Here is a 20964-nt window from a genome sequence, read left to right as displayed (position 1 = left end):
CAACGGATGATGCTTTAGCTGAATTGGGACAGGGAACACCATAGAATTAGAACTACAAGCTCTGCCATTAATTTGAGCATGACTGTCTTGGGGTTTGCAGTGAGCGTGTTGTTCATTATTTTCGTTCCATAGGCTCCCAAGTTGTTACTTTCTGAACTGAAGGCATTCATCCAGGCTGACTCATAATTTTCCACCTCAGATGAGCTAGATGCAGAAAAAGCAAGTGAATTATCACTTTTGGCTAATACTGCAGATGGGTTCCCTAGTCTTATATGACTATTCATCTGCATTTCACACAGAAGTACTGGAGAGGCCACCGTCCCATTGTAAATATGCAAGTTTGCACCATAGGAGGTATATTGATTATGAGCAACGGAATGCAGTAATTGTGAGCGGTTGATGCAGTTACATGCCTGTTTTGGAGAGCCTGTATTGATAGTACTCATGCAGTTGTTTGAACGATGATCAACCAGAATTTGTTCATGCCTCTGGGGAAGCTTCCTCAGACAGGAACTGTGGTCAAACACTTCCCGATTAAGCTGGACTGATTGAGGATTTAACCAGAATGTAGCCGGTTCTGAACTTGAACTGGATTCAGTAATTGTTAAGCCACAATTTTGCTCGAACATATGAGGGATTATTCCAGGGCCGAAGTTAGAATAATTGGCATCCATATTGGTATTAATACGTTGATATCGTTCTGGCCCATAGATGTTTGGGCTTGTAAAGCTCTCTGATGTAGCATAGCTTTGCGCGTCCTTGCCATCTTGTTTTGCTCAGAGATCCAAGAACGGGGAGGCTTCAACCATCACTATTACAGAGAGAATTCAATGGGGTTAGTAGCTTTAGTTTTAAAATTTAGTTTTGCAGTCCCTTCATGTTTCACTGAGGATAAAATCAATCAGTTTATTGAAACATGAATCTCACAACTTGAAAAATAGCAGAACACTGAATTTAAATTACAGTTTTTTATTTTCTTGGATAAGAAAAACCACCGCTTTCTACCTCCATGTATATTGCATCTGAAGGATCACCTTTGAATAGTAGGAAAAAATGAGTTCTGTGAACTAAGGAGACGTAGCAGTTGTCCCAGAGTTCAATTATTTGCATTCTCTGTTTCTCAAATTCCAAAGGCCAGGAGGAAGGTGATTGTACAAGTTTGGATGACTGATCTTCTCTTGAATTCTATGTATCCTGCAATCTTTGCTAGAGCTAATGATATCCGCCGATGAAAGATCGGATTCCTTCATCACCTCTTCAACTGATTGATGAAATGGGAAGCACTCCATCACTGACACTCGTAATGCTCTCTGCTCCACCAGTCCGCCCAGGTCGATGAAATCAGGATTAACAGAAATATAATGCGGTCTGGTCGGTCTGGTCAAATGAGTGATGGTTTTCGTATAAAATTTCTCTGCCACGCCTTACTTCAAATGCTAATGCATCTGAGGAACCCAAAACTGAGCTGGATCGTAACTCTACACCACACTTGTCTCTGGTGCGAATAGATCAGAGAAGTCCAGAACAGAACTTCTATGCAAACCTCCGATCAAACCCCCATTTCAAACCTGACTCGGAACATAGACTAGTTCCTACGGTACCAAATCAGTCCATCCTCGATTTAGCAATGCGCTCAATCACATCTCAAGTTGGTCTCAGAATGGATTTCGTTTCCCAAAGGAATCGAATACCTTTGCAACACCTTCGTATACTAATGCTCAGAATTTAATTTTGTATGAACTGACAAAATAAACAGCTTTTACGCAGGGTTTCCAGATCTCTGAGCGGATCTCTAATCAACAGAAGTTTTGGTTCATTTACACTCAGGTGGCGATTTCCATGAACTGGAAGTTAGAGAGCCATCTTAAATAAGCCCAATTTAATATGAGCCAGAGGAATCTAATTAAATAGGAAGTACAAGATTTTCAATGGATTGTTGCACATTCTGAAGCTGCTCTTCCAATGCAGCAATTGTTGCATCAGTATTAGTTAATTTGTGGAGATCCCCTAAGCCATTCAGTCTTGAAATCTCTTCCTTGAGCGTTGTATCTACTAGGCTTCTCGAAGCAGTTTCTTCTGGGCTTGAATTTTCTTCCTTTGAACACAACGCTCGAATTTCTCCTCTAAACTCTGTCACAGATGATGCTGTATCATTCTTGGGTTTACCTGATTGAGCGATATCAAGGCACTGGACTTCTTTCTGAAGGGCTGCCAAAGCTCTACTAGCATCCTTACCAAGATCCTCCTGCAGATACTCCAACTTTCTAATTTCTTGAACCAACAGTAGGGGATTTGAGGTGGACTCCCTAACAGGATGCTTCTCGGGTGTGGAGGCTGAGGATTGTTGAAATTCTTCTGACTGTAAAAGAGCTTCTTCTTGATGTTTTTGAATGCTTTGCTGATAAAAAATTTCACTGCTTGTCTGACTCACTGTTCCGTTGTCAGAGTTATGCAGTTTAGGAAATTGCAAGTCATCTGAACCCATATCATGCCCTGTGCTGGACACATCCGACACTGCACATTCATCTTCATAAGAGTTTATTTTCCGAGCAAGAGTGTGACTGGGATTAATTGAGTACTGCAAAAAAAGAGAAATAGAAATAAGTTTTGCATCCCTGAAAATGGCTGAGAACAACTTACATCTAGCTCAAGAGATGAAAAAAACTAGTTACCCATCTTCTTGACCCTTGACTGCTAGCAATGCTCCGAAGCAGGTCCTCAAATTGGCTTTGTGCAGCATCTCTTTGTTGAGTCAGCTTCTTGATCTCTTAGGCCATCTAGAATATTAGGCGACATCAAACCCCTCATCAGAGCAAGAATCACTGAATTTTATCCACACGGATACAGAGTTGACTAGTTCAAATAAAGAGTGTAGATTAGCTAGGTTTACAGTAAACATGGTGAACATCACAGAATAATTAATGAACAATGTAAGAAGACCTTCTGAATCTGGAGATCTTTCTCCTTCAACAAAGCCTCAGTGTACTGAGAGGGAGCAGAGTTCCCAGGAGCGGAGTGCCCAGGGGCTCGTAATTCATTTTCAAGCCTGGCCACTTCTTTTTGCAAGTGCTTCAATAATGCCTTGTCTGACATAACTATATTGACATGTGCACTAGTCGCAACTTCCTTTGCACAGCTAGCAAAGAAGAGAGTATTCCGTGACTGTTCAACATGGCTCCGTGCAGGACTCAACGTACATATCATTGCTGTCCCAATGCATGTTGAAGAATTCGGGTGAGTTTAGAATCTCGGTATGGAATGTGACCATTCCTAGTTTTATTGTTTCCACTGTAACAAAAGTAGTTGACAAATTTGATCAATACAAACCAGAAGAACGTCTGACTTTGAAGCCATAAATAGTGTCAACAATTCATAATATTTTCAGAAACATAGATAATGCCAGTGTTCTTCATCCTTGATGTCTGAATTTTTTTTTTGACGGAAATTGGAACCTAATATTATACAGAATGATGTCGAACGTCAACACTGAAAACAGAAGAGGAAAGGGTAGAAACAGACCTGAGCTTCCTGATCACAGTGCCCAGGGTAAGCAAGCTGCGATTAATATGGCAACCTTCCTTCAATCTAACTCCTGCTGAAAGAGATTGAGATGCGCGCTCACTCCCTGCAAGATCAACAAGGTTCTGTACAAAATTGTCAGCTTCATTTACTAAACTAAGACATACATGAAGATTCATACGAATAGAGGAATAGTAAGCATACCAAACTCGCGACTAAAGAGCTCGAGGTGTTGTCTTCTGGTCGTGTTTCTCGAACAGAGCTTTCAATTGTCTATAGAAGAGAACAGAATTCAGACAACGATGCTCAGCATAAAGGCATAGGGAAACAACAGATAGCATGATCACCAGGACCATGAACAGGTAATACCCTCCAAGATCAATAAATTAGCCGCCCGTACCTGTCCTTGCTGTTGTCAACAATCGTCAAGTATGGTTCTCATGCAAACCACAATTTTGACACGGCAGTCTCGTTCTCTAGACACTTAAAAATATATATTTAAAATAAAAAAATTTAATGACTTAATCTTATTTGATTTCGCTCGTGTTAAAAAACAAATATTTAATTAATATAAACAAACTTTGATTAAAATGGAAAACCAATCATTGGTTTGAGTGTCTCGGTAAAACCGATTGGGAGTAAAAAGTGTGAATGGAAAAAGATAAAATGAAGCGGAAATATTAAAACATCATTACATACAATTAAACTGACTTATGTATAACTGACTCACATTGATTCTTTCATAGATGTATGCTTCCTAGTTGAGATTTATATATATAGAAAATAAAACATAAGAAATATTCTGCCCTTGAAGCCATGGGACCAGTCTATTCAAATAAGGAAATCCAAACCACACATAAAAATAAACAAAAATATATACAGTGAATAAATGTTTAGAAAACCATATATGAAAATACACAAAAACCAAGACGCTGTATGAAATGATTAGGCAAGGCTTTGACCAGCAAGAATAGTCTTTTATTGCTTCAAAATTTCTCAGTACAAGGTTCCGCAGACAAATGGTATGTGCATAAATAAAAGATGGTGGATCAAAGTCAGTTTCAGTGGACCAACAACTTAAGGAAAATCATACCCTGTAAGACCATCACTCAATAAAAGGAAAATCATATCCTGTAAGACTATCGAATTTGTACTCAGTTGACGTAACATGACCACCATACTACCTTTAAAGTTCACAGTTGCATTCTTACCCAGTCAATTCCTTCTCCCTTTGGATTGATTGAATTCCCTTCGGATTGATTGACTAATGAGGAGGCTTGCCTACAATGCATGTAAGAGTGCACCTGCCTCATTAGGGACTTGATGGTGTTAGGGACTTGAAGGTGGGAATTGGGACTTCAAGTTCTTTTACCTATCTTCCTGCTGGTCAAAAACGTAAGTCTAGGAGTTAAGCTCTTCAATCACTCTCTAGGTTATGGGTAGGCATAATAGGCGATAAGGTCCTGACTACGCTGGACTTACCCATCTATCATTCACTTTTTATATTTCATTGCTCGTCCCTCCCCCTTTAAGTAGTTCATTTACTGCTTTGACAATGCCACCTTTGGGAATTTCCCACCCATATAGACTAGGTAGACTAGGTTTCTAATGGGATTTTTCGATCCCCATATGCCACCTTTCCTTAGTGAATTTCCTACCCCACATGGGTAAGTTAGGTAAGTTTATAAGGGAAATTTTCCATCCATCTAATAAAAAATAGAATCCTGTGTAATCTTGTGGTACTTATCCAAGGGATTAAAAAAGAATTAGATTGAAAATAAGGGCGAAGGAACATTGCAGTGATGTAATAGCAAGTTATAGCTTGTGTTTTCCAGAGTAATAAAAAACGATTGATGTCTTATATATGTTTCACATGTGGATGCTAATTTATCTAGATAACTGGGCTATAAATCGACCCGCTCTCATGATAGTTGAATTTGCATACAAAATTTGAGAAACCTCATTCATTTTGCCATGCATATGTATTGTCTAATGATACTTGAATTTGCATACAAAATTTGGGAAACCTCATCGATTTTGTCATGAATATGTATTGTTCAGTGTGTATTATGAACTCAGCCTTTGCAATTCAATATGACAAGGTGTCCACAATTATGCCTTTGCTTGCAGCATCATATATAAAAAAAAAAAAAAAAAAATATTTTAAAATGTTAATCATATATCCGACATGTGTGGGCCACGCAATACATCATTAATGTGTGGCGGTCATACTTAACTCATTAAGCGATATGAGGATCCTTTTGGTGGGTCTTACCGATTCTGGATATGCATTAAATCTTTGTGATAATGAAGGCCGAGATTGGTGAATTGTTGTTTATGGATATTTACGTGTATGCCCATTCAACATGGATATGGTAGCAACTCGATGTGTGGTCAGTGTCAATACCCTCTTCGTTCAATGACAGTAACGTATTTATGTTGATGTCCTGCTATTGGATCAAATGCTTGCATACGTGTACGCCACCACAATTGCATTGTTGATGGTGATGGGACCTTGACTTGAAATTTTGTTTCGAATCTTGCATAGGGTATGGCTTGACGGAATTTGCTTCCTCCATAGTCAACCTTTATATCTAAGACCCTATTTTTTTCATAACGTCATTTTTTTCATATCCCACATATGTCGTGGGTTGATATAATAATTGATATATATACCATTGTTAGCACAAATTCAGTTTAAGGATGTAGCACCCTTTGATGATTTATGAGCCTAATTTGTATGCTGAAATTGTTATATAACATTAGGGATTTTTGATAATGCGATCCTTTTTGGTTGATATATGTCGAACTTTAAGAATAGTTTGCATAAAAGGGCCCATGGTTGTGGATTTTTGGTAATAATTGGTATCAAAAGGAACTTTAAGAATAGTCTGCATAAAAGAGGCCATGGTTGTGGATTTTGGTAATAATTGGTATTAAAAGGACTTTGATTTTGATAAGGATGAAGAGGGTTGCGAAATGAAATTTTTAATAACAACTTGTTTGTAGTTTGATAAAAATAAATGTAAGGGTTTAATTTTAATAACAACTTGCTTGTAGTTTGATAAAAATAAGTGTAAGATTTAATTTTTAATAACAACTCGCTTGTAGTTTGATAAAAATAAGTGTAAGGGTCTAGGACTTTGCATGAAATTTTTAACAACAACCCGCTTGTAGTTTGATAAAAATAAGTGTAAGGGTCCAAGGCTTTGCATTGTAACTTGGTGTAATTTTGAAATTTTTAATAACAACCCGCTTGTAGTTTGATAAAAATAAGTGTAAGGGTCCAATTTTTAATAACAACCCCCTTGTAGTTTGATAAAAATAAGTGTAAGGATCCAATTTTTAATAACAACCCGCTTGTAGTTTGATAAAAATAAGTGTAAGGGTCCAGGGCTTTGCATGAAATTTTTAATAACAACTTGCTTGTAGTTTGATAAAAATAAGTGTAAGGGTCCAAGGCTTTGCATTGCAACTTAGTGTAATTTTGAAATTTTTAATAACAACTCGCTTGTAGTTTGATAAAAAAAAGTGTAAGGGTCCAATTTTTAGTAACAACCCGCTTGTAATTTGATAAAAATAAGTGTAAGGATCCAATTTTTAATAACAATCCACTTGCAATTTGATAAAAAAAAGTGTAAGGGTCCAAGGCTTTGCATGAAATTTTTATTAACAACCTGCTTGTAGTTTGATAAAAATAAGTGTAAGGGTCCAAGGCTTTGCATTGCAACTTGGTGTAATTTTTTTTAAAGCAAGGGTTTTTTTTGTCGGTTTGGTTTAGAGAAAGAATGAAGTTATTTTTTTTTATCATATAAATACTTACAGACCATGCATATTATGTCCATAAACAGAACTAAGAGATATAGGCATAATTGAGGCATAAAATTTGCATGTGCTAAGGTAAGCGATCTTTATTCCATCCCAAGTGAGAAACATTGATGAAACTGTCATTAACATCTACCAACCAAAAAATCAAAGTCACCAAACCGATGAACCAACAATGTAGAAAAGATGGAGTAAGATGGCCAAAACATGACATGTCACAACAAGGGCAAAAGATCATCAATGCGAAAGAAGACAAGGCTTTAAGGGTTCGCACATGGGCATGGCAGTTCTCTCAAGACGCAAAGAGAGAAGGGGAAAGCAAAGTAGTGAGCAAGCAAGACGAAAATTGCCTTCAGTCAAGTGCCTCCATATGAGCGAGCCAAAATTAGATCACGAAGGCTATTTAAGGATAAGCATGGGATGTGTTTACAAATTTTCCTGTATCTCTTGTTCTCATGAAAACCAGTAATTTAGTGATAAATAATGCAAAAATATGTTCCCCTATTCACTTTTGATACACTCAAACTAATTGAGATACACCTTTCTTCAAAACAATAAAAAGCAAGCAAAATAAGAAGCAACGAAGCTTATTCAAAAATTGAAGACATAGAGAGAAAGCAATAAAAATTGCAAATATCATATTGATAACCATAACATAAAAGAAAAGAAAAATGGAAAAACGAAAGAAAAACGAAGCTCAAAAATATAGAAAGAAAAATAAATAAAAAAAATTGTGTTTTTGTGACTTTTTTAAGATTTTATTTATGCACAAAGTTAAGTCTTCAAGACATAGCATTCACACAGAATGAAACTTAGCGTAGAGGAAAGAGTTTAGAGTCTTACATGCAAGATTCATGGCTTGCTGGGTGATAATAAGAAAAGAAAAATTGCCATTCCAACCAACAAGCATGCATGGAAATGGTAATGACAACAAAACATAAGTATTGTTGGCCATCTTGCACGATGTGCCAACCAACAACTATGTGCTTACAAAAACTTTCATGCAAAATAAGCCCAAGACTTACAAAAGGAAATCCATCGTATTCAAATCTTTCAAGTTCAATCAAACCAATAGACAAGGAATCCCCAAGAACGAAGATAAAAATCTCCGTATCAATATCCCCAAAGAATAGCTCATCATGCAAATCAAGGATGTTATCACCAAAATCAAGATTCGACCTATCTTCATCATAATCATCATAAACTACATTATTTATGGAGTAAAGGAGGTCAAAATTAGTTTGAGGTTCATGGCTATCATTGCATGCATAAAATTTAGGATCTTTTTTAAAGATCAAGTCATTAAATGGGAATATACGACATTGTAGAAATTTAATGTGTAGATTCAAAAGCGCTAATGAAATTTACTAGATCACAAGACTTGAAGCTACTCTACTCATCTGCAGAAAGAAAATCACGATCGAGAACATAAATCATTAGCATGCATCAGGATTCAACACACATACACAGATTTATCTAGGGGAAAGCAACTGCTCAAAACCCCTTACTATTTGTATTGCATTAATCAAAGAATAGAGAAGAAATACAATGCTTGCTCAAGCCTGAGCAACCCCTGCACTAGTATAATCTATTTCATTGCCTCACAGACAGACTCAAGCCAATACTTAGCCAATTTCTTACCCTTCCAAGCTCCTAATTCCTTGCATTTTTCATTGAGGAATTAGGCCCCTATTAATTAGGAAATTCCCTCATCTCGATTGCACAATTCCTTTAGGTTCTTCCTCTGACTGCATGCACCACATGTACACTTCAAAATAGTCTACAACTGATAATACACTACCTTAGAATATCCATCTCCACTGGGTAACTCGAATGATCTGCATGCATGAGTTAATTTAGGTTGATTGATCAGTTTAACTAGATGACCACTCAGTGTGGAAAAAGTTACACACCCTTGAATGAATGTCCACTAGTTCTACTAATAGTGAGAACTAGTTACATTGACAATAACTCAAATTAACTGAAATAGATTGCTACAAATTAGCAATCAATCATGTATAACTGAACTCAAGTGTTTCGAACTCGAATTTACTGAGTTGACTATGTGACAAGAGCTATGTTACCTTAGTTAACTACCTCCTAGTATTCTGCTGAAATTGAAATTCGAATTTCTCCCAATTAGTTAAATTAGGATTTTCTTGCTGCAAATTTTATACTCCCTCTTGACAAGAAAGGGATTCATATCTACCCCGGTTTAGCACCTTTCGAATGTATTGCATGCAACACCTCTCACCGTTGTTGCTGCTACTGCAACATCTGCAACTAAGAAGCATAAAAAAGACAAACTGAATCAACTATGTCTGCAAATGTCTACTGGGAAAACTGTGCTACCGCTAACTTTGCTACTGAGCCTCCTGCTCTATTGTCAACACTCCTCTGCACTCCTTAGTATCTTCTTGGAATTTATCCTCTTGCTACTAAATATTGTGGGCCCCCGTAGCAAGGTAATGATCCATGGGGAGAACACCTAAATGAAACTTTCCCAAATTTCTGCAACTTTGGGACTAAGGATCTACATCAACCCACCTCACTCTTGGAAGTATAGTTGCATGTGATCCCTCTACCCACTTGGCTTGAACTCTCCCCTTGTTGGAGGTCTCTAGTTGAGTCGATGTCTCCACTCTTCCTCTTGTCTTCTTCTCCATTTGTGGCTGCTCCACATCTTCCTAATGCTTCTTCTGAGGCTGCATATTGAAAGGTAATAACATGTTCCCTCTCAGCCAACAAATCTGCCTTGCTCCCCAAGGCTTTGCATGCATCTTCTACCTCAAGTGCATACAGGTTCTTGACTCGAACCCTAATCTGCTTCACCTGTCCCGTGGCAATGTGTCTCAAGAAAGCCTTCCCTTTGCTGAATATCACATTGTAGCCACAGTCTTCCAACACAGCTACAGAGACAAGATTCTTCTTTAGACCCGGAACAAACATCACATCCTTGAGTTTGAGAGGATCTCCCTTTGAAAGGTGACAGTAGCAATCCCGGTGTCACTGTACCTTTTGTCATCTCCAAAATCAATGTTCATCTGGAGATATTTCTCCTCCAATTCATCGAAAAATTCTTTGTTCCCCGTCATGTGGAATGACACACCACTATCAAGGTACCACATGCTCCCTCTCACAATGCTCTCCATGCATGCAATGAGAGTGAATTCAAGCTCAAACTGTGAAGCCAAAGCTTCACCTGTTGCTGCTACTGCAGGCTCTTTCCTACTTTCCTTCTTCTATGGATACTTCGTGGCATAGTGCCCGAATTCATGACAGTGAAAGCACTTGATTTTGGACAAGTATGTCTGCTTTCCCTCTTGGCTATAATGAGCCTCACCTTGGGAATTCTTCCCTTTGGCCTTATTTCCCTTGCTCACTAATGCAAATTCCTCTTCCTCTTCTTTGGAAGAGGTCCCATCTCTGGTATTCCGCCTTATTTCTTCCTGCACCAAATCGGACTAAAGGCATTCCCAATTTGGTAGCTTCTCACTCCCATTCACCAAATATTGGTAGTTGTGCTAGCTCTTGGGAAGGCCTAGAAGTTGTAGGCTTACCAGATCATCCTCTGCTAAAATAACACCAACTTGACCAAGTTCATCACGACATTGTGTGAACCTACTGAGGTGCTATGGTATTGTGTCGTTATTTTGCATCTTGATATTCCAAAGCTTATCCTTCAGTGTCAGCTTCCTGTGGTCACTACTGTTATGGAACAAATACATCAAGGCCTGCGACATTACATATGGAGTCTCTTTCTCGTGGATATTTGAGAAAATATGGTCTCGAACTCCATCCAATATGATCCTCCTTTCCTTTGTTACACACTTATTCCATTCTACTAGATCTTGAGCATCAGATGTTAGAGGCTTCAGGATATCATTATCTATGAATTCCTTCAACCCATTATCTTCCAACATTGCCTCCATTATGCCCTTCCAAGTAACATAATTTGAGCTACCCTGAAGGGCATACTCAAGTCGTAGTCCAACGAAATCCATCTTGCTAGCTCTGAAGAATCGATCCTGCAAATTCGATCCACCTGCAAATACAACTTCAAAGTCTCTTATCTACTATGATTCTTGCTCTGATACCATGTGGAAATTTGAAGTGTAGATTCAAAATTGCTCATGAAATTTACTATATCACAAGAATTGAAGCTACTCTACTCATCTGTAAAAATAAAATCATGATTAAGAACACAGATCATTAACATGCATCATGATTCAACATACATACACCGTGATTTATCTTGGGGAAAGCAACTGCTCAAAACCCCTTACTATTGTATTGCATTATTCAAAGAATAGAGAAGAAATACAATGCTTTTTCAATCTTGAGCAACCCCTGCACTAGTATAATCTATCTCACTGCCTCACAAACTAACTCAAGCTAATATTTAGCCAATTTATCGGCCTTCCAAGCTCCTAATTCCTTGTGTTTTTCCTTGAGGAATTAGGCCCCTATTAATTAGGAAATACCCTCATCTTGATTGTGCAATTCCTTTAGGTCCCTCCTCTGATTGAATGCACCACCCGTACACTTCAGAATAGTCTACAATTGATAGTACTGCCTTGGAATCTCCATCGCAACTAGGTAACTCGAATTCTCTACATGCATGAGTTAATTTAGGGTGGTTGATCAGTTTAACTGGATGATCACTTAATGTGAAAAAAATTACACAACCTTGACAGAACCTCCACTAGTTCTACTAAGAGTGAGAACTAGTTACATTGACAATGACTCAAATTAACTGAAATAGATTGCTACAAATTAGCAATAAATCATGTAGAACTGAACTCAAGTGTCTCCAACTTGAATGTATTGAGTTAACTAAGTGACAAGAGCCATGTCACCTTAGTTAACTACGTCAAAGTATTCTATTGAAATTGAAATTTTAATTTCTCGTAATTTAATCAAGGAAAAAATAAATTAAGATTTTCTTGCTGCATTTTCAACAAACATAAGGTTTTTTGTCAATTAGGTAGGGATCAAGGGTAACCTCTTCGCATGAACCGGGAGATGTAGGTTCAAGATATGTGAACTCCTATCCATAGGAAGTAATATGATTCTCCCTTTGAAGCTTATACTGCTTCTTATCCTCTGAGAGTATTTTGGAAAGTTAAAGGGTCATGAAGAGTTTCATAAAGATTACACCAAATTTCTGTGTCGGGACATAGGTAAATAGGGAAAATATTCAATTAAATTCTTAAAGAGAACACGACCAACAATGTTAAGATACTAATATTGTGACTCTCTAAAAATTGTAACATGAAATAGACGAGAGGCAATATGAGAGTCATGAACCCTTGTGGATTGAAAAAATCAATGAATTTATTAACATGGTTATGAGCATATTTTGAGGGATGACCTACAAAGGTGGGGCAAATATGTGAAGGAAAACTATCAATCAAAACCTGAAAAGACATGTGCATGCTTTACGAAATGATAAACAAAGGACAAAAACTAATCTTGATCGCCAAAAGATGTTGATGTTTCGAAATGGCCCACTCTGGACACCAACACCTTTAACTTCTCAGTGGTTTTGAGAAGTGATGGGAGCACTTGCCCTTATGTTTAAAGCTACACGAGTAGGGTTGAGTCCACGCCAAGACTGATGCAAATCAAACCTATTGCCTTTGACGAGAGAATCACAACTCACAAGGAAAAGTCTCGAAGCATGTGATCCCATTTATGTCAGAAGTTGCATCTTTCGAGGAACAGTCCTGAAACTTACAACTTTTACGAAAGAAAGACAAGCTAAACAACAACTATCATAACCCTAACTACCCTAAAATAGATAAGTTACAATGCTTATTCATGCAGGAAAAATTAAACTGAACCCTCCCCTTTATAATTAAATATTCAAATTATTTAAAAAGGTATTAGTTCAGATATTAATTATTCCTTGCATCGCTTAATTTTCATTTTATATTTTTTATATTTGTGAAAGTAAAAAAAATATATTAATAAAATATACCAAATATACAATCTTAAATTAGAATGGTTGAGGTTTTAAACCTCAATTAAGCATAAGAAACATAGCATGACCAACAAATAAAGTTTAAAATTACAATGAGAACAAATTTATACAAATATAATAAAAAAATGTTATTTAAAAGGATAAAACAAAGTTGAAATATTAAAACATCAATATATACAAGTAAACTAACATATTTACAACTGAATCATGTTGATTCTTTTAGAGATGCACACTTCCTAGTTGAGATTTATATATATTAAATAAAATATAAGAAATATGTCTACACGTGAAGTCACATAACCAGTATACGCAAATAAGGAAATTCAAACCATACTAATTAGAAGAAATTTCAGCCTAAAAGTGGCCATGAAATTTTCATTTAATTTTCATGTCATAATATGTAAACCAATCAAAACCCTTTAAATTTAAAAGGAGGTACATGTAAATATTTTGGAGGGAAAAGAAGAAAAACTACATTTTTTAATTGTATTTTTGGCTTCTACTTATAAATTTACTCAAATTTCAAGTGTAGACACTCATTCGATACGGAATTAAATTCCACATCTAACGAGTACCGATTATACATACTTTTGAGAAGACCCACATTGATAAAAATTGGCAATACATTAAAAAAAGCCCGTTGAACACATCTTTCTAATGTATCTTCAATTTTTATTAATGCGGGTCTTCTCAAAAGTATCCATAATGGGTACTCGTTGGATGTAAAATTAATTTTGTATCGAATGAGTGTCTACACTTGACCTATAAGGAGATAAGCCAAAAATACAATTGAAAAAAATATCTTTCTTCTTTCCCCTCCAAAATTCATAACTCTTATTTTATTATTTTAACTATTACTTTATTGCTTTTCCTTAGGAAGTCACTTTTAGGTTAAAATTTCCTCTAATTGGCATAAAAATAAATAAAAATATATACAATGGATAAATATTTAGAAAACCATATATGAAAATAAATATAAACCAATTAGTCACATGAAATGATTATGTGAGGGTTTGACCAACAAGAATAGTGATTCAAGTGGATATTGGTGGCAACCTGCCTATTCCACCTACACCGCCAATTAGTTTCATCAATTTCCTTAATTATAGAATCATTTACTATTTTTAGAAGTTTTTGGGTGCTGAACTTCTGAAGTTGTTTTCACCCCTTAAACTGTGTTTTTTTGAGGTTTGTCATAGGTCTATAGCCATAGGCAACGGCTTGCCGCAAATCCTGTAGTACTTGAAGAGATATTTCTAGTGAGGTATCGTACGCGCCAAATAGAGATCATATGGCCAAGTTATGACCCCGGAAAGTTGGCTGCCCAACTAACCCCAAGGCCCACAAAATCTTGGAATTCCATCTCCTAGGGTTAGTTTTTTAGTTATTTAGGGTTTCTCTTTGTTTTTCAATAATAAAAATGCCCTTGAGCCTCATTGTAACATAGTTCAGAGAAATGTAGCTGCCACATCTCTTCTTAGAGATAAGCTACCATCGCCCATGCTAGTTTATTTCCATTCTATATGTAAGCATATTTCAGTTCTCTGATGTTAATGAAATGAAGCTTTATTTCTACTAAATCTATGCGTTTATGTTTATATCTGCATTTTCTTGCGTACCTACATAAGTCTAGATTAGTGGTACCAAAGGGGTCTGCTCTTTCTCTTTTTTTTATTTGCATGTCCCTAATGAGGTCAGGGTATAAGGAGTTAGGGATCGAACTAGTTGAACCTTTGCAAGACCAGCCTCGCAAACCTCGACAACCTCCCATGGTGGAAGAAAATAAAGACAAGGGAGCATGAGATCCTTTCAAAATATTGATAAAGAAGCCCTCTAGCGACAAAGGAATGCAATGATGGAAAAATTTGTCCAAATCCTTCGGTGACTACCCACAGACAACACATCTTCATCCAACAACCACTCTGGAGGTGCCACTCCCTTTAAGGTACAAGCCAAATTTGACATTCCCATATTTGAGATAGATTCACATGCCATAGATAGATGGTTAAATCTGTTGGAAGGATACTTTTCTATTCATTCTTTTTCCAATCAAGAAAATATTACTTTCCCCCCATGTTAAGGACTAGTGGGAACCCTACTATGAATAGAAGGACGAGAGAGAACCCTCACTGTTTTCATACACACCCGCTTATAATTCTTTCCGAGATGCCATAAAGGATCAATATTCCCTTGTAGGGAGCTCTGGAGATAAATACATAAAGTGGACCACGTTGTGGCAGGAAAGGGACCAAGACGTGCCAAATTTAAAAAATATTTTTCATACCCTTCTCATGAAGTTGGGTATCAAGGATTTTGAGCGGAATTTGGTACTTAAGTACCACGGTTGTCTACACAAGTACATCCAATACGAGATGGATTTAATGGACATCTCCTCGCTTGACACCTCCTATCGATACGCTATCAAGATTGAGCAGAAATTTAAACAGAAGAAGCGAGACCTTGGATTTGCGAATTCGAAGTAAGGGAAAGGTTACCCCAGACCATAGAACAAAGGACAAAGCCAGGGCATGGAAACCTAGGATAACCCTTCAAAGCAACAAGAAAAAATCAACACCACGAAGACAAACAAGGACACGAAAAAATAGAGTGAGTTCCATAAGATCCCCACTCACAACATAAGTGAGTGTCGAGCCGAGTAGTCACTGGTCGCTGAGATGAAGGCTTTTGAATCATATACATGTTCTGACTCTGAGTCAGAACCTAACGAGGGGAATGAGAAAGGGAAGCAAACTATTTATCTGAAGCCCAGTGCCACTGTTTCCACCACCAATATCCAAAATATTGAGCCCGAAGATTCAGAGGACAGGAAGCGTCTCTTCCACTCATAGATGTGGGTGAAGGATTCACTATTGTAGTTCATTGTCGACAGCGGGAGCTAAAAGAATATCATTTTAGCAGAGGTCATGAAGCAGTTGGGACTACCAATCACAGCACACCCGCAGTTGTACACCATCAAGTGGCTTCACCAAGGATGAGATCTTCGTGTCAGCCAACAGTGTCGCATTCCTTATAGCTTCAAACCCTTCATAGATGAGGTATTGTGTGACGTTGCTCCTCTTGAAGTTTGTGATGTATTATAAGGCCAACCATACTTGTGGAAGTGTCATGTCATCTATGATTCTAGTCCTCATAATGTTATTATTAGTTTGGGCAATAAGTTATATAGGATATAGGAGGTAGCACTGCCTATCACATCTCTTTGATCTCTGTGAAGTAATGTAATAAGATCATTTCCCTAACTAGGAAATTTTTCTTCCTTACGATTCCCCCTCAGGGCAAGAAGAAGATTGTGGCCACATCCACGACCTCCAGATAGGGCTCCTTTGCACAGTAGCAATAGATGGACAAGGTCCTGGAGGAGTACAAGGACATCTTCACCTCACCCACATGAGTACCCCTATACTGCCACGTCAAGCACTCCATTGACCTGACCCTGGGTGTGTTGCTACCCAATGGACAACTCTATAGATGGTTTGTTATGTGGAATGATGAAATCAAGAGGTAGATTCATGAGTTATTGTAGGAAGGGCACATCAGGCCAAGTTTATCACCCTGTGTGTTATCACCAAAAAATTGATCATCTAGACATAACCTACTAGATGGATCAAAGTACACCATGTAGGGCCAATTTTACCATAGTAAAATTGCTTTCACAATAAGAAATTACTTAATAAACCACATTTGTTATGTTATTTCTAGTTTAACCCATGAATAATAATTAAATAAATCATTATTTATTTAATTATCTTCTAGGAATAATTAATTAAACCATTGTTTAACTAATATTCCTTGTCATATTTGGCCCAACCATGAGAAATAATTAGATAAATCATTATTTTTCTTATTTTTCTCTAGGAATAAATAATTAATCATTATTTAGTTATTATTTCTTATCAAGTTTGACTAAATCCTCTAGGAATACTTACACAAATCATTATTTGTTTATTATTCCTTAACCACATTCCTTGAGATGATAAATAAATAATTTATTATTTATTATTTCTAAATAAATGTATTTAACCAATTTAAATAATTTTTTCCCTCCAACCAAATGTAATAAAATATTCCAAATGGTTAATTATAGAATTGGGTTAATAATATTTTATTCTTTTCCATTATTCGAGAATAACCCAATATTTTGTTATAAATTGGAGGGTTTTGCATCCATTCTTCACTTTTGATAATTTTCATTGCCGCACTCATTGTTGTAGCTCTGAATATTATCACTGTCGCTCACCATTTTCCTTTTTCTTTCGAGTTCCCATTGAGCTCAAATATTCTGTTTGCTCGATTTACACATTGTAGAGAAGAGAGAGAATCTACAAAGCTGAAGACATTGAGGATAGCCAAGAACCCATCCCACAGAGGGGGATTGGTAACATTATTTGTTCCCTTCACAGGTGTCATCTAATAAAACATATTCTTTATATCTGGTTTCCATTGGATTATTGGAGTTATTTGCGCTTATTTTCTTATTCCATTTTGCTGTTTAACTATTCTGTTGCATAGATCAAAAGTTTGGTAGGTTTTGTTTCTATCATTTGCTGCAGATCCACATAGTTTTATAACCATTTTTATTGTTAAGGTTGTTTGTCACCCACAGTCTAAAATGGTTTCTTTTCGTACACCTTCGAGAAGAACTCTATATAATAGATGGCGACTCCACTGGGTTTTTAATTCTGATACAGATGTCGACTCTGCTGCGTTTTTAATTATGATTCAGAAACCTGGGTGACCTTCAATTTTCAGCTTAGGGTTTTTCTTTTTTCAGTCTCTTAATGTTGTTTATTAGAATTCTAACCCTATATTAGTCAAATTTCTAACTTCCAAAAGTTTTATGGTTATTTCCGCAAGTGATAGTAACCAACCGCACCAAAGACGACAAATTTTTCCATGACTTGCCGCCTAAGAACTGAGGAGAAGAAATCAGACTTTTTAGCCCCAAACTTGCGATCTAAAGCTATATAGTGCACTTTTTGGCCCCAAAAGTGTGATCTCCCCAAAATAGGTCAGTACCTGAAATATTAGGGTTTTCAGGAAATTTTCTGATCATTTTCTGGGTTTTGCCGAGAGCACTCTGTTGGGTTGGTTGACCACTGTCTTAGCCCTCTTAGGCCTTGATCTGCTCTTTTTTTCTTGTCGAAATGGAATTTATCCCCCTCAAGGCTTCTAGTACGATTCCACCTTTGTAGGAGGAGTTCAACTGAGTAAGAAGTCTGAGTTTTTGCAGAGCTTTCAGCCATACATTTCAGATCTGTACCTTTCCTTTTCAGATCTTTAAAGATAGGTTGTTTCCATCCAAATTTTCCTCTTGAACCTTGATTGGTGACTTTCCAACAGCATAGTGTCATTTGATTTCAGTCACACCGATGCTTAGATCTCTTGGCCATTTTAGTGTGTTTTTAGTTGATTTCGCCACCAACTAGCACAGTGTTTGCAAACCCAGTTTGGGTGGGGTTTAGATAGTTGATTTGATGTTTATTTTCTATTTTTAATTTCATTTTATTTATAGTATTTCAACAATCTTTTTCTTTTTCTTTTTGCAAACACGATCTGGGCTTAATTAATAAACACACATATTTTCACACACAAGCACACCTTAAGCAAAGGGTGTTTGGTTAACACCACCAAGCCAAGACTTAACTTAATTAATTTATCTCCCCAACAGAGACAGAGAAATTTAGTTTATCTCCCTTCACCATCGCCATGTCACTTATGTCTTGCAACCATTGCGCCACCAAGGCATTTGTCACGAAGGCTTTTAGGTATTCATCCCTAGGATCTACTTGGATGTATTACTCCTCTCCGCAGGGTTCGAGTTAGTCCTACCCTGACTCCCCATACCGACTCTTATTTTGGTTCATGTGATTCCTCATCTGATTCCGAGCCTCCTTCACCGCTTAACGTCATCATATCAGGACCCAATGCAGGTGCAGGAAACCAACATGGTAGTGGCTTCGGTTCTATCTTGGTAGTCACATATAGCGGAACCATTATAGGAACCATCCCGACAACTCCTTTTCTACCTTTCACGGCTGGGTTAAGTCTCCCGGATTTTAACCAGTTGATTAACGACCCCATACACCATGATGCTGGTTAGCTAGCTATGCCGACTAAGCTTCCCTCATACATTCCAAATTTTGAGAGTAATTCAGGAGAGGGCATCACTAATCACGTTCGCTCCTTCCATATGTGGTATTCATCTAATTCCATCACTGATGACTTCATTCGTCTTCGGTTGTTCCAACGCACGCTTACTAAAGATGCTCCGAAGTGGTACATTGACCAGTCTTCCACTTCTCATTCCACTTTTGCAACACTTGCTAAAGCATTCATTTCATATTTTCAATTACCTATAAGATATGACAATAGTACAGAGCTCTTGACCACATTGTGTCAGTCCTATGCCACCCGTTTTTCCGACCATGTCCAAGAATGGCATAGAAGGAGGAGCGTCATGCTCCTACCTTCGAACAATGTGTCTACCTCAATTGGTTTCTTAGGAATTTTTTAGTGCCCATTACCAAATATGTTGCAACTCACTTTCCTTAGACAAAGGAAGAGGCTCTCTAGACCACTTTAAGATATGACTTGATTTATGCTCAATCCGGTTATGTCTATACCATTATACCAGACCTCCTTCATCCTGGTGGTGCCAATGCACCCGGGGCATCTCACGCTGCTGACAGTATCATTGAAGCTATCTCACATTCTTCGTCGTATACTCAATAGAGTTATGGCTATCAGCAGGGGGAACCAGTTCCTCCAACACTTATCCCCCCTACCAACAACGTGTATTCAAGACAAAGCACATCTTATGCATTCACCCAACCACATCAATAGATGTCACGGCTAGCTAGTGCTCAACCTGTCTACTAGACCATTGCCCTCCGCCATCTTACATGTATGCACCGACGAGCAGTCCAGCCCCTTAGGCATTAGTGCAACAACCTCCCATGCATCCTCAGCCCTAGCACACACCACCCCCTAAGGATCAAGTGTGTGCACAAAAGAGTGCGACCAATCCCCAAAATTTGAAGAAAAATAATAAGGGGAAGGGTAACAAGGTAACTAGGATAACCTGGGTAATCAATCTAATAAACCCTAAGGGAAACAGCCTAACACCAACAACTAGCCAAGGTTGTTCATACGAACAAGCCTTGTGCATGTTGTGGTGTACATAGCCATTATACTCATGAGTGTCCCCTCTTACCTCAAATGCGCCAAATGTGGGAATCCCAAGCAACTTATAGAGGTCAACCGCCCATGCAACAACCACCTCAAAATCATGTGCCATTTCAACCGGCCGTGCTTACGAATCCTTTCCCTCAACAAGGATTTGTTGTTGCTCAACCTTATAAAGGTCAAGCAGCCCACCCTCCCCAACCTTTTGGTCCTAGTGACTACCATATTCTCATGATGATTTCTAACAGGGTCATCACCTTCAATGTCAACTTGCAAACTCGGTCCCTTCAATACGACAAGCCATAAACTTCATCTGCAACTAACCCCAAAACCAAAGAGTCTATTAAGTCTCTTACGACATCAAATGGACCTTTATAGATCCCTCAGCCCAAGGTTGAGTCAATTCCCAAGATCCCCAAAGGGCCATT

At 37.6% G+C, this 20964-nt stretch overlaps 1 pseudogene across 1 annotated transcript; it reads right to left on the bottom strand.

The window, feature by feature from the left end:
- Positions 1-996: 996 nt before the first annotated feature.
- On the bottom strand, positions 997-20648 carry LOC149204866 (kinesin-like protein NACK1; annotated as a pseudogene). The gene is made up of 6 exons (XR_016253019.1): positions 20565-20648; positions 3724-3792; positions 3520-3644; positions 2941-3288; positions 2673-2777; positions 997-2578 (listed from the first exon to the last, which is right to left on the bottom strand). The product of XR_016253019.1 is annotated as a kinesin-like protein NACK1 (transcript).
- Between the last annotated feature and the right edge of the window lie 316 nt (positions 20649-20964).

This window comes from Pinus tabuliformis, chromosome 1_2, assembly GCF_031772625.1.
Source record: "Pinus tabuliformis cultivar Carrire ecotype Pingquan chromosome 1_2, CPIR1, whole genome shotgun sequence".
NCBI classification, from domain to species: domain Eukaryota; kingdom Viridiplantae; phylum Streptophyta; class Pinopsida; order Pinales; family Pinaceae; genus Pinus; species Pinus tabuliformis.
This window is presented reverse-complemented; position numbering and strand designations above follow the sequence as displayed.